This window comes from Mobula birostris, chromosome 16 (genome assembly GCF_030028105.1).
Source record: "Mobula birostris isolate sMobBir1 chromosome 16, sMobBir1.hap1, whole genome shotgun sequence".
Classification (NCBI taxonomy): domain Eukaryota; kingdom Metazoa; phylum Chordata; class Chondrichthyes; order Myliobatiformes; family Myliobatidae; genus Mobula; species Mobula birostris.
The window spans coordinates 70,343,184-70,355,269 of NC_092385.1; the positions used below are offsets into that span (position 1 = coordinate 70,343,184).

General features: G+C 41.3%; 1 protein-coding gene across 3 annotated transcripts in view; it reads right to left on the bottom strand.

Annotated features, from left to right (window-relative positions):
* mst1rb (macrophage stimulating 1 receptor b) overlaps positions 1-12,086 on the bottom strand; it is a 268,407-nt gene that overhangs the window by 228,300 nt on the left and 28,021 nt on the right. The window contains exon 1 of one of the 3 annotated variants that reach the window (XM_072280813.1): positions 8,426-8,445. The exons of the other annotated variants lie outside the window; for them this stretch is intronic. The gene's annotated coding sequence lies outside the window, so the exon portion shown is untranslated. Of the gene's footprint in view, positions 1-8,425; positions 8,446-12,086 lie in introns of those variants that run through there. 3 annotated transcript variants of the gene reach the window in all.

Below are 12,086 nucleotides of genomic sequence, written 5' to 3' on the forward strand. Positions count from 1 at the left end.
GATGATCAGAGGCATAGATTGAGTGGATAGCCAGAGACCTTTTTCCAAGGGCAAAAAGAGGGGATTCCAGATCTGAGGCACTTCGTCTATGTACCGTATAGCCTGCAGTGTAATAAGGAACTACTTTATGTTTTAGTAACACATTGTTGAATGCACTATTAGGCACATATTGATCTGTATGTGTGTGCTGAGTTCAGTTTCTGCCAGTAAAGAATCATGAACCTTAGCTCCCATCACCAGCATTTTTATTAATAGCATTGTTCTGTAACCAGGCCACATACACAACAAATTGGCGATGAGGTTAATGAACCTACATCGTATCGGAACGCCGTGTTTTAATTAATAATGACATTCAAGGGGGGGAACAGTGCAAGGAATGAGCCAAGGAGTGGGAGAAGGAGGCAGAGCGAGGCCGCGAGTCTGAAAGGAAGCGGGAGCACAGCCGAGGTCGGGAACGTCAGGAGACCAAGAGACACAGTCGGAGCCGCAGCACGTCCAGCCGAGACCACAGCCTGCGCTGACCCCAGGGACTAAGGGTCTGCCTGCCCCAGAAGGGAGATAAAAAGGAGCAACACACACATAGACAGAGTGCGCTCGTGGCACTAGCAAAAAGGACACGCGAGCCAATAAGGAAAATAAGGGGAGAACAGGGCTTAATTAACATAACAAAGATGGCGATGATTGGAACCATTACAGCTTTTGATAGTGGCATTGAAGACTGGGCAACATACGTTGAAAGAGTAGAGTTATATTACGAGGCTAACGATGTTAATGATGAAAAGAAAGCTAATGTCTCACTCAGTATTATGGGAGCAAAAACATACGGGCTGCTTCGGAGCTTGTTAACCCCTGAAAAGCCAGCTGACATACATTCAGGCAAATATTAGACACTCTCCAACAGCATTTAAACCCCAAACCACTGGTCATTGCTGAAAGATTTAAATTTCACAAACAGAATCAAAGCAAAAATGAAAGCATTTCTGAATATTGTGCTGAATTGTACAAGTTATCAGATCATTGTCGATTTGGAGCTGGTCTATTGGACGCATTGAGGGACAGGTTAGTGTGTGGCATGCACTGTGAAACCACACAGGAGAAGCTCCTGGGTGAAAAAGACCTTACATTAGAGAAGGTGCTGAACATTGCAATATCAACAGAAACAGCGGCACGGGATGCTTCAGAGATACAACAAAAATCTCTGGAATATGCTACAAATAAAATGTCATTGAACAGAAATGAAGGAAGAAATGTTACTGTTGTGGAAACATGTCACATGACCCTGATGACTGTTGGTTTAAAGACAAAGAATGCAGAAACTGTGGCAAATAGGGCCACATTGGCAGAGTATGCAAAGCTAGTAAACAGCAGAAAAAGGACAAAATACAGAGAAACAAGAAACCCCAGAAAGGAAAATACAACAATGTACACAAAATGAAAGAAAGCAGTTCTGATGAAAACGACTCAGATAAAAGTGAATTGTCTTGTCTGCAACTTCACAGCGTGGAAGAGACAGATGATCAAAGAGTAATATGGATCACTCCACAAGTGGCAGGCGTGAGACCGAAAATGGAGTTAGATACAGGCTTAGCTTTAACAGTGATCGCTGTACACGACTACAAACGACTGTTTTCTCACATACCTCTGAAACGAACTAAACTACTGCTAAAGGACAGAAAGTGTGCCCCAAAGGTAAAATTAAAGTGACAGTGACCTACGGAGACAAAACACAGCAGCTGAACCTTTATGTACTGAAAAATGGAGGACCACCATTGCTGGGACGTGAATGGCTCAGGAAAATCCAGTTGGATTGACACACCATCACAGTACTAGATCTGTCAACAAAGGAGGGCAGCTCGGCAGGGAAGATGTCCGCAGCTCTCCTCTCACCCATTGTCAACTACTACAACGACGAGGAATTAGACAGCGTCGACGATGAGGACAAACGCAGTATCTATGGCTGCGACTCAGATGAAGGTACAGAGGATGCAAGGGAGACAGGTATTGCCAATAAGCAGGATGATGAAGACTACCTGGAAGTAAAAGAGCAGATGTACCAGGAGAAATTGACACCTCTCAAAAGACAGCTACAGCAGTTACAGGAAGGCACTTTGTAGGAGTATCAGAAACTAGATCAACAATACAAGGAAAGAATACAAAATGCAGAGCTTTTTCTGCAACTGGAGACAGAAAAAGTGGAAAGGAATTATATTAAAGAGAAGAAAGCAGCAGTGAAGGAATTTGAAGATAAAAAAGATAGAGCTAGAAGAAAAAAAGATGATGGAGAATGAGAAACTAACAATGGAACTCATGGGAGATTCTGTGGAGGTAAAGTCAATAATGACTAGGAAACTAAGGAGGAGACCTATTGACCCCGTTCCAATTACAGACAAAAGACGAAAACCTGCATCTGCACAGTTAAATTACTTGTTAACAGATGAACAGATAATGGAAGATCTGCAAACTCTCAATAAGCTTAAATCTCCCAAAAGACCAGCATCTCCGTCTTCTCGAGTATCTTCCCAGCACTCCTGCTGAATCACCAGCACAAAGATATGAAGCATGAATAGAAGATGGAAAGTAATATTATGATAAGAGATGGTACCATAAAAGGTCAGGCTATCTATTTGGAATCTAAGGAGAATACAAAGATTGGCTGTGTAATTACTCAGTTGGAACTAATGAGACATGGGTATGGAAGACAAGTGATAGCACAAAGATGCGTCTATGTCTAGGACAGCTGCACTGAGGAGTCTTCATTATACAGATACGATTTGCTGTCTAGAACTCTTAGCAAGTTGGAGGTGCACATCCTCTTAACTCCCTATGCTCAGAGGTCAACTTTTCTTGACTTTTATATGGAAATCTGTATTAAAACAAACAAGTTTATTGACAGACGTTACCCGGAGAGGCAGAGAAGACACCCCCTCCCCCCCCCCCCGAGACGAGTTATAAATGGGTCTTAAACCAAAAGTAAAAAAAAAAGCTTAATATAATTTGATATTATTACGTTACTTTATAATTTGATATTATTAAGTTACTAAGTAAACAAATGGTAGGTGTTTGTATGTTAAGGGTAAGCATATTTGTTTAGCATAGTGCCCCAGTAAAAAAAAATTTGATAAACTATTCAAATAAAAGGGGAGTGTACTGTACAGCCTACAGTAAAAGTAGTCCCTTATCAATGTCTTAGTGACATGTCACTGAATGCGCTATAAGGCGCGTATTGATCTGTATGTGTGTGCCAAGTTCGGTTTCTGCCAGTAAAGAATCATGAACCTTAGCTCCCATCTCCAGCGTTTTTATTAATAACATTGTTGTGTAACCTGAGAACATAAACAACAATCTACAAAGCAAGAAGCTCAGATTTGTTCATGATGCAAGAATGTTTGTTGTTTCTAAACCATTTGCTGGGCTGTTCAAGTTATAAAAGATAAAGAGTTACTTGAATCCAGAATTCATCAGGACCTGCTGAAGGGTCTCAGCCCAAAACATCCACTGTACTCATTTCCATAGATGCTGCCTGACCTGCTGAGTTCTTCCAGCATTTTGCGTGTGTTGCTTTGTATCTCCAGCATCTGCAGATTTTCTCTTGATTGTGATTGGTTCACCAATGCACTCAATGTCATTAGAAGCAACCACATCCAAATCAAGTTAAAAGTTAAGTGAAGCAATTACACAATAATATCTTAGATTTATATGGTCTTTCAAATTGGCAATAGATCCTAAAGTGGTAAGGAAAATCTAAAGCCACAAAATGAGATTTAACAGGAAAGTGTGAGCAATAAGGAGACACAAGATATTGGAGATCTGGAACAACACACAAAAAACTGCAGGAACTCCACTCTGGAGAGAAATTCACAGCAGACGTTTCATCAGGACTGGACAGAAAGAGGGGATATAGTCAATATAAAAGGTTGAGGGAGGGGAAGTGGTGAAGCAAGAGGTGGGGACAACATGGTGGTGTAGCAATTAGTCCGTTGCTCAACAGCGCCAGCTTAAGTCTGTGCTTCAGCTCCTGCCACAGCCCATAAGTTTATCCGTCATCCCCTGTGACAGCATGGGTTTCCACTGGCTGCTCCAGTTCCTTCCCACATTAAAGGCTTACAGTTAGGGTTAGGGTTAGGAAGCAGTAGGCATGCTATGTTAACACCAGAACCGTGGATTCACTTGCAGGCTGCCAAGCACAATCCTCACTGATGTGATTTGATGCAAATGACATGTTTCACTGCATGTTAAAGAGCTGACGGAGGGTCAGTGGATCCAGGTGAGGGAGTTGGTGATAGCCAGGAGGTGAAAGGGGGATAATGATGCAGGAAACTGAAAAGTGCTAAGTAGAAGCAACAAAAGCGCTGAAGAAGATGGAATCTGATAGGAAGGAATGGTGGACCATGGAATAAAGTGAAAAAGGTGAGAAGAGAATCTGGTGGGAGTAAGATGTAGCTGATGGGTAGATTGAGAGGACAGGGTAGAGATAGGGAGGGGTGATGGGGCAAGTGGAAAATGGGCAGAGTGGAGAGGTTACTGAAATTTGAAAAATGAATATTGATGCCATCAGATTGGTGAAATAAAGGGAGCCACAATAGTCAGCACAATGAAATTGCAGTCCAGAGATCAATTCCGACGTGCTCTGTAACCGGTCTGTATGTCCTCCCCGTCACATGCATGGGTTTGCTCCTGTTTCCTTCCACATATCAGATGGTAGGTTAATTAGTCATTGTAAACTGTCCCGGGATTAGGCTAAGGTTAAATTGGGGATTGCTCAGCGGTGTGCCTTGAAGGGCCAGAAATGTTTCCTCTGTACTATGGACAGATGATAGATGGATAAATAACAAGATGTCAGATAAATTTCAGTTCCTCTAATCCAGGGGCTCCCAACCATTTTTATGAAATGGACCCCTACCATTGGTCCAGGGCTCGTAGATCCCAGTATGGGAACCCCTGTACTAGTCTAATCCGTCTCCAGCCTCACCCTGACAAGAGGTAGCCATAGACAGACATGTGAGTTTGGGAACAGCAAGAGGCATTAAGATGGTTGCTCACCAGGAAATCACAGCTGCTACAGTAAACGGGTCCAAGTAAGTTTCTAAATAGCTGAAGCAATAGAAGGAAAATAAATCCAGAGGTTCCCATCTAGGAAGTGGAAGATGAGAAATTTCAATGAAAAAGCAAAGGAAACTAGGGACACACAAGTAACTGGGAGCTAATTGACCAGCTTCCAATTTTCTCCATTTGGGGCTTGTTCACAGTTTTCCCAGTAAAAGCAGGAAAACCTGTTCCCAGACTAGCTTTTACAAGTCTCAGATAAGCAGGAAAACAAATCCTTGGGTTCTTCCATTGTGGAACAGGGACAGATTCCATCACACATGTAGCAGTAACACATAAAACATATACAGTAGCACAGACAAGTTGAGGCAAGGGCACTTTATTGCAAAGCTCCACATTTATGTGTTCCAATACTCCATATAGATTCATAAAATAACCTGTTTCTTTTTTAGCTGTGCAAAGGCAAGAAACAAGACCCCAGGAGGTTATCTTGATATCAGTTATCTAATTGTCCCAATTATAAAGAATGATAAACAGCTACAAACGTTTGTAGTAAGAGTCTCTGATTCAGTCAGAGCCTGTTCTGAATAAACAAGATTCTCAATATCTACCCAATCCTTTCCTTTCATAACTTAGAAACCACTTCCAAATGTTTCTCCCACGCCCAACAGAGAAGAGGCTACACAGCATCCACAGCAGGACGACAAGACTCGATAACAGTTACATCCCCCAAGCCATCAGGTTGAGCAACACCTCCAATCATTGGCCCCTCCACACACTCACCAACACTACATCCACACCTCTCCACAGTCCCTCACCACCCCCTTCATCCCCCCATTCACTGTCATTTTACACTGACACTCCACACCTCAAACCTACACTGACACACTCCGCCCCAGTCCTTCACCACTCCCTTCATTCATCTATTCACTGTCACTTTACACTGACACTCCACACCTCAAACCTACTGACACACTCCTCTCCCCAGTCCCTCACCACCCCCAACCACACTACATCGCTCCATCTTGCTACCTTCATCAACATCCGACAGGCATACCCAGTTTGTGTTAATTATTTACTTTAATTTAGCCCAATTAATGATGGATAATGTATGGTGCAATCTCTATGAGCCTGAAGGTGGTGAAACCTTGAATTCTAATCCTGCTAAAAAACACAAACTACAGAAAGTGTATCAATACAATTTTACACACCTGATGTTTTTATTCCATTCCCATCAGATCAGCAATGCCCCGTGCATTCTTATTTGCAATTCTGTGCTGTCTAATGAATCTATGAAAGCATCAAGTTTGCAATAATACTTCCATAAAAGACACCCTGAAAAGGCTACTTATGGTATTACTCAGTTCCAGAGATGAGAGAAGCGTTTGAAAAGTGTTGCATACTTGAGTCATTTACCAAGAAAGCTAAAATGACCTTGATAGTAGACTCTTTGCTTCTTATAACATTTCCAAAATGATAGCAAACAGGGGAAAATCTCATACAATTGGTGAAAGATAAATAATGCCTGCTGATCAGAAGAGCTCACCACTGTTCTTAAATGGATACCAGTATTTTAAAATCAATTCCTCTGAGTAATAACTCTGTAGCTTGTCATATTGACAAAATGATTGAAGATGTTGAATATCAACTATGCACAGAGCTACAAAAAAAAAACTGAATTTGGGATACAACTGGATGAGTCAATTTTGCGAGACAACGAGGCATTGTTAATGGCATATGTACAGTTTATCAAAAATAGAAACGTTTTTGAAGAGATTCTCTTTTGTAAAAAGTTAAAAACAAATATCAATGGAGAATCAATGTACCATAAGCTCAAAATTTATATCGAGGATAAAAGTATTCCAAATAGGAACATGATTTCTTGTGTAACAGATGGAGCACCATATATATCAGGTCACTGTGCTGGTTTCATGGCATTTATGAATTCTGTTTGCAACCCATTGTGTAATTCATTATCAACATCTTGCAGTCAATAACCTCAGCCAGAAACTTTTTTTCCCCCCCAAGTATGACTCTTGTAATATCTGCCATCAACAAAATTAAAACTCATCCATTAAAAAGAATATTTTGCCAGTTATGCCAAAATAATAATGAACAGTTTGAACACTTGCTTCTTCACACAGAAGTGCATTGGCTTTCAAAAGGTTGTAGCTTAAAACATTTCTTTGAGATTTTTGACACTTGTTGAATTTTTGCTCAAAGTCAACAAGAGCTTAGGAAACAAGATTGAACATGTACGTAGAGGTGTGGCATACCCAGCCACTGTATGACAAAATTAATATTCAAAATATGAAACTGCAGGGTAAGAATTTCAATTTAATCCAGGCAAAAAGTGCAGTGTCCACTTCTATCAGAAAATTGGAAATATATAAGCAAAATATTGGGAGAAGAATACTCTCCATTTCCCTCCATAGTAAGTACCACATTCTTTTTCACAAATGGTGATTTACAAGAGAACTGCTTATACCTGCAATCACTGAAGTATTTTCAGAATTGATTCAAGGATTTGAACAATCTGGTAATTCTGGACTGAGTAATTAACCCATTTCTTTGCAAGGTGGAAGAACAAGAAGAAATTATCAAAATTCACAATGATGAAGAATGTTTTTCAAAAAATATTGGCTTTTATGGTATGTAGCTACACTGTCATAAAAAGTTTCCTGGCCTTTGGAGAAGAGCCAAACTGCTCTTTGTTGCATTTCCATCCTCCTACCTTGTTGAGAGAGGCTTCAGTGCAGTGGACCACATACTCACAAAAAACAGAAACTACTTGGACATTGTTACGCATGGGACTTAAGGCTCAAGAATCACATTAATATCAAAACTGCTGTACAGAGCACATGTACTGTGTAAGCTAGATTTCAAGACAAATCAAAATCTAAATTTTCTCATGTTAGCATATGGTAGCAACGTTTCTACACTTTGGGAGCGCTAGAGAGTATACTGTGCCCAAGAGGGCAATGGCAAGTATGAAGGAGCTTTAGGGGAGCTTTAGCAACTACGAAAGTGCTTTTGAGGACGTTGCGTTTAAAAGGGTTGGGAAACACTGCTTTATACTTGCACTTCACACCTCATACCTACACTGACACACCCTCTCCACAGTCCTTCACCACCCCTTTCACTATCACTTTACACTGATATTCCACACCTCATACCTACACTGACACACCCTCTCCACAGTCCCTCACCACCCCAAACCACTACTAATTTATTACTTCCTGTCAGTCACCTGATGTGCAGATACTCCTGCACTCAGTATCACTTCATGTACAGACAGTCTATGTATATTAACCTTGTGTATATATGATCACACTCAATTACTTGTAAATTGCGCTTTAAGATTGGTTTTATATATACTTACTGTGTTTGTTTCTGCCTCTTGTCTTTTTTTTAAATAGTGCATTGGATCTGGAGAAACAATCATTCTGTTCTCCTTTGCACTCATGTACTGAAGAATGACAATAAACAATTTTGCAGGCCACTCCTCAGCCTCCTATCCTCTAGTGAGGATAAGTCTGTCTAATCTCTGCTTTTCTCTCCCACCCCCTGCACCAGGCAAGTCCCTGCTGAATCTCTTCTGCTGACTCTATTGTGATCACATCCTCCCTGTAGTGTGGCAAACAGAACTGTACACAGTACTCCAAGTATGGTGTAATCATTGTTTCCGACAACTGTAACCACTTCTCTGTCTTGCTTCCACACATAAAAAATTTCAGCTATGAGATTAGACTAAAGAAATTCAGATTGTTTTCACCAAGGGCAGGGAAGTTTGAGAGGAGATCTGCTCAGGGTGGACATGGTCATGGCAGCTTTCGAGAAGCAAAGAGATAGACTGTGTTTCCCGTGCCAGAAGTTTCAAGGATGAAGCAGCACAGATTTAATGTGAGAGCCAGAATGATACAAGAGGCACATGAGAAACAGTTTCTAAGTACAAGATTCTATAAAGGAATTGTCACGGACACCAACCTGAATGGTTTCCTTATACGCAGGATAAAAATTATTTTAGAATGTTCTAAACCTCAACTACTGGTACTGTATTAAAGGAAACAGAATCCACTTTTATGCTACCTATCGTTATAGGGTGGCGGGCTGGAGATAAGTCTCCCCTAAAGGAAGTGTAAAACACTCCTTCCTTCCGCTAGTCTGTAGATCACCTTTGGGCAAAGTGTAGCGCCTGCTTAGCCCCATGATCAGAGTCACTTAAAACCATGGGAGCAGGTGGCAGATGGTTGTTAGAGTCGCTGGTGCATATCACAAATCCTGGTTATGTGTCCAATGACACTGGGCAGACAATCTCAGAAGAGTATTGATAATGGTTACAGTCACCTGTCTTGTAAAGACACTGCCCAGAAGGTAACAATGCCAAAAAACATCTGTTAAAAAAAATTCTCCAAGAACAATCACGGTCAAAGACCATGATCGACTACATCATATGACATGGCACATGATCATGATAATAATGATGAGCCTTATATTTTTTGTCCTATTCATTTGTTCCCCATGCACCATGCATTTTAAAGCTAACTTGTTTCCTCTTTCCCAATTATGACAAAAGTTCTTTGAACTGAAACATTGACCTTGTATCTCTTCCCAGATGCTGGCTGACTTGCTGAGTATTCAAGCATTTTGTATTTGTATTTCAGATTTCTATCATCTCTGGTTAGTTTGACAAATATGAAAACACCAGAGAAGCAATAATTGGAGTTTTTAATTATCATAATATAAAAATAACTGGGATACCATCAGTGTAACTTTTAAACATAGAAAATCTACAGCACAATACAGGCCCTTCAGCCCACAAAGCTGTGCCAAACATGTCCTTACCTGAGAAATTACCTAGGGTTACCCATTGCCCTCTATTTCTATGAGCCCCACATACCTGTCCAGGAATCTCTTAAAAGACCTTATCATATCCGCCTCCACCACCGTCGCCAGCAGCCCATTCCACACACTCACCACTCTCTGCGTAAAAAACTTACCTCTGACATCTCCTCTGTGCCTGCTTCTAAGCACCTTAAAACTATGCCCTCTTGTGCTAGCCATTTCAGCCCTGGGGAGAAGGCCTCTGACTATCCACATGATCAATGCTTCTCATTACCTTCTACACCTCCATCAGGTCACCTCTCATCCTCCATCGCTCCAAGGAGAAAAGGCAGAATTCTCTCAACCTATTCTCATAAGGCATGCTCCCCAATCCAGGCAACATCCTTGGAACTCTCCTCTGCACCCTTTCTATGGTTTCTACATCCTTCCTGTAGTGAGGCAACCAGAACTGAGCACAGTACTCCCAAGTGGGGTCTGACCAGGGTCCTATATAGCTGCAACATTACCTCTCAGCTCCTAAACTCAATCTCACAATTGATAAAGGCCCATGTACCGTATGCTTTCTTAACCACAGTCAACCTGCGCAGCAGCTTTGAGTGTCCTATGGACTCGGACCCCAAGATCCCTTTGATCCTCCACACTGCCAAGAGTCTTACCATTAATATTATATTCTGCCATCATATCTGACCTACCAAAATGAACCACCTCACATTTATCTGGGTTGAACGCCATCTACCACTTCTCAGCCCAGTTTTGCATCCTATCAATGTCCTGCTCTAACCTCTGGCAGCCCTCCACACTATCCACAACACCTCCAACTTTTGTGTCATCAACAAACTTACTAACCCATCCCTCCACTTCCTCATCCAGGTCCTTTATAAAAATCACGAAGAGCAGGGGACCCAGAACAGATTCCTGAAGGTCATCACTGGTGACCGACCTCCATGCAGAATATGACCTGTCTACAACCACTCTTTGCCTTCCGTGGGCAAGCCAGTTCTGGATCCACAAAGCAATGTCCCCTTGGATCCCATGCCTCCTTACTTTCTCAATAAGCCTTGCATGGGGCACCTTATTAAATGCCTTGCTGAAATCCATATACACTACATCTACTGCTCTACCATCATCAATGTGTTTAGTCACATCCTCAAAAAATTTAATCAGGCTTGTAAGGCACGACCTGCTTTTCACAAAGTCATGCTGACTATTCCTAATCATATTATAGAGAGCACAAAATTCCTACTCACATTCAGAATGTTTTGCTAGTCTATATGTTGAACATCCAACAAGAAGGGGAGCAGGCAGTGAGTAAATTTTGATTTAGTTTTGGAAAAGAACTTGAGCAAATGGAAGGAGAATCGATGGGATGATTTGTGATAGTAAACACAACTCTGTTAGATTATATCATGCTGGAAAAGGAAGTAGCAACAAGTATTTTAAATTGGGGTAAGGTAAATATTACCAGGTTGGAAAATAATTTGGCAAAAGCTGCTTTAAGGCAAGCTGGTCTCGAGTATTCAGTATATGTTCTTACAAGGATAAAGAATTGAGTTGACAGATGTAGTGCCCCTGAGTGGTGAAGTGACAGGGAAAAATCAGAAGCTTATCTCAGACACTGAGAGCTTAATAGTGCAGAAAGCTAGAAGACTATGAGAAGTGCAAGAGTGAGCCAAAAAGGAAAATTAGGAAAACAAAGAGAACATGAAAATGTATTGCCAAATAAAATAAAATGATGTTTTTGAAGCACAAAGAGCAAGAGGATAGTTAAGGAAATAGTAGGGTCTGTTGTAGATGAAACAGGTAACCTGGTTGTGGAAGCAAAGGATGTGGGCAAGGTTTTTAATGGATACTGCCAAATTTGTAGTCAGTGAGGAAGTGTGAGAAATTCTAAGTGGGAGAAAAATAACAGGAGTGGAAATATCCTTGGAATTTGATAAGACACCAGACTGGAATTAAATAGTTCTGGAATAAATCAGGAAACAGTTGAGGCCAGTTCATTGGTTATATTTAAGAGGGAGTTAGACATGGCCCTTGTGGCTAAAGGGATCAGGGGTATGGAGAGAAGGCAGGTACAGGGTTCTGAGTTGGATGATCAGCCATGATCATACTGGATGGCGGTGCAGGCTCGAAGGGCCAAATGGCCTACTCCTGCACCTATTTTCCATGTATATATCCCCCACTGTTAGAAAAAGTAAGGG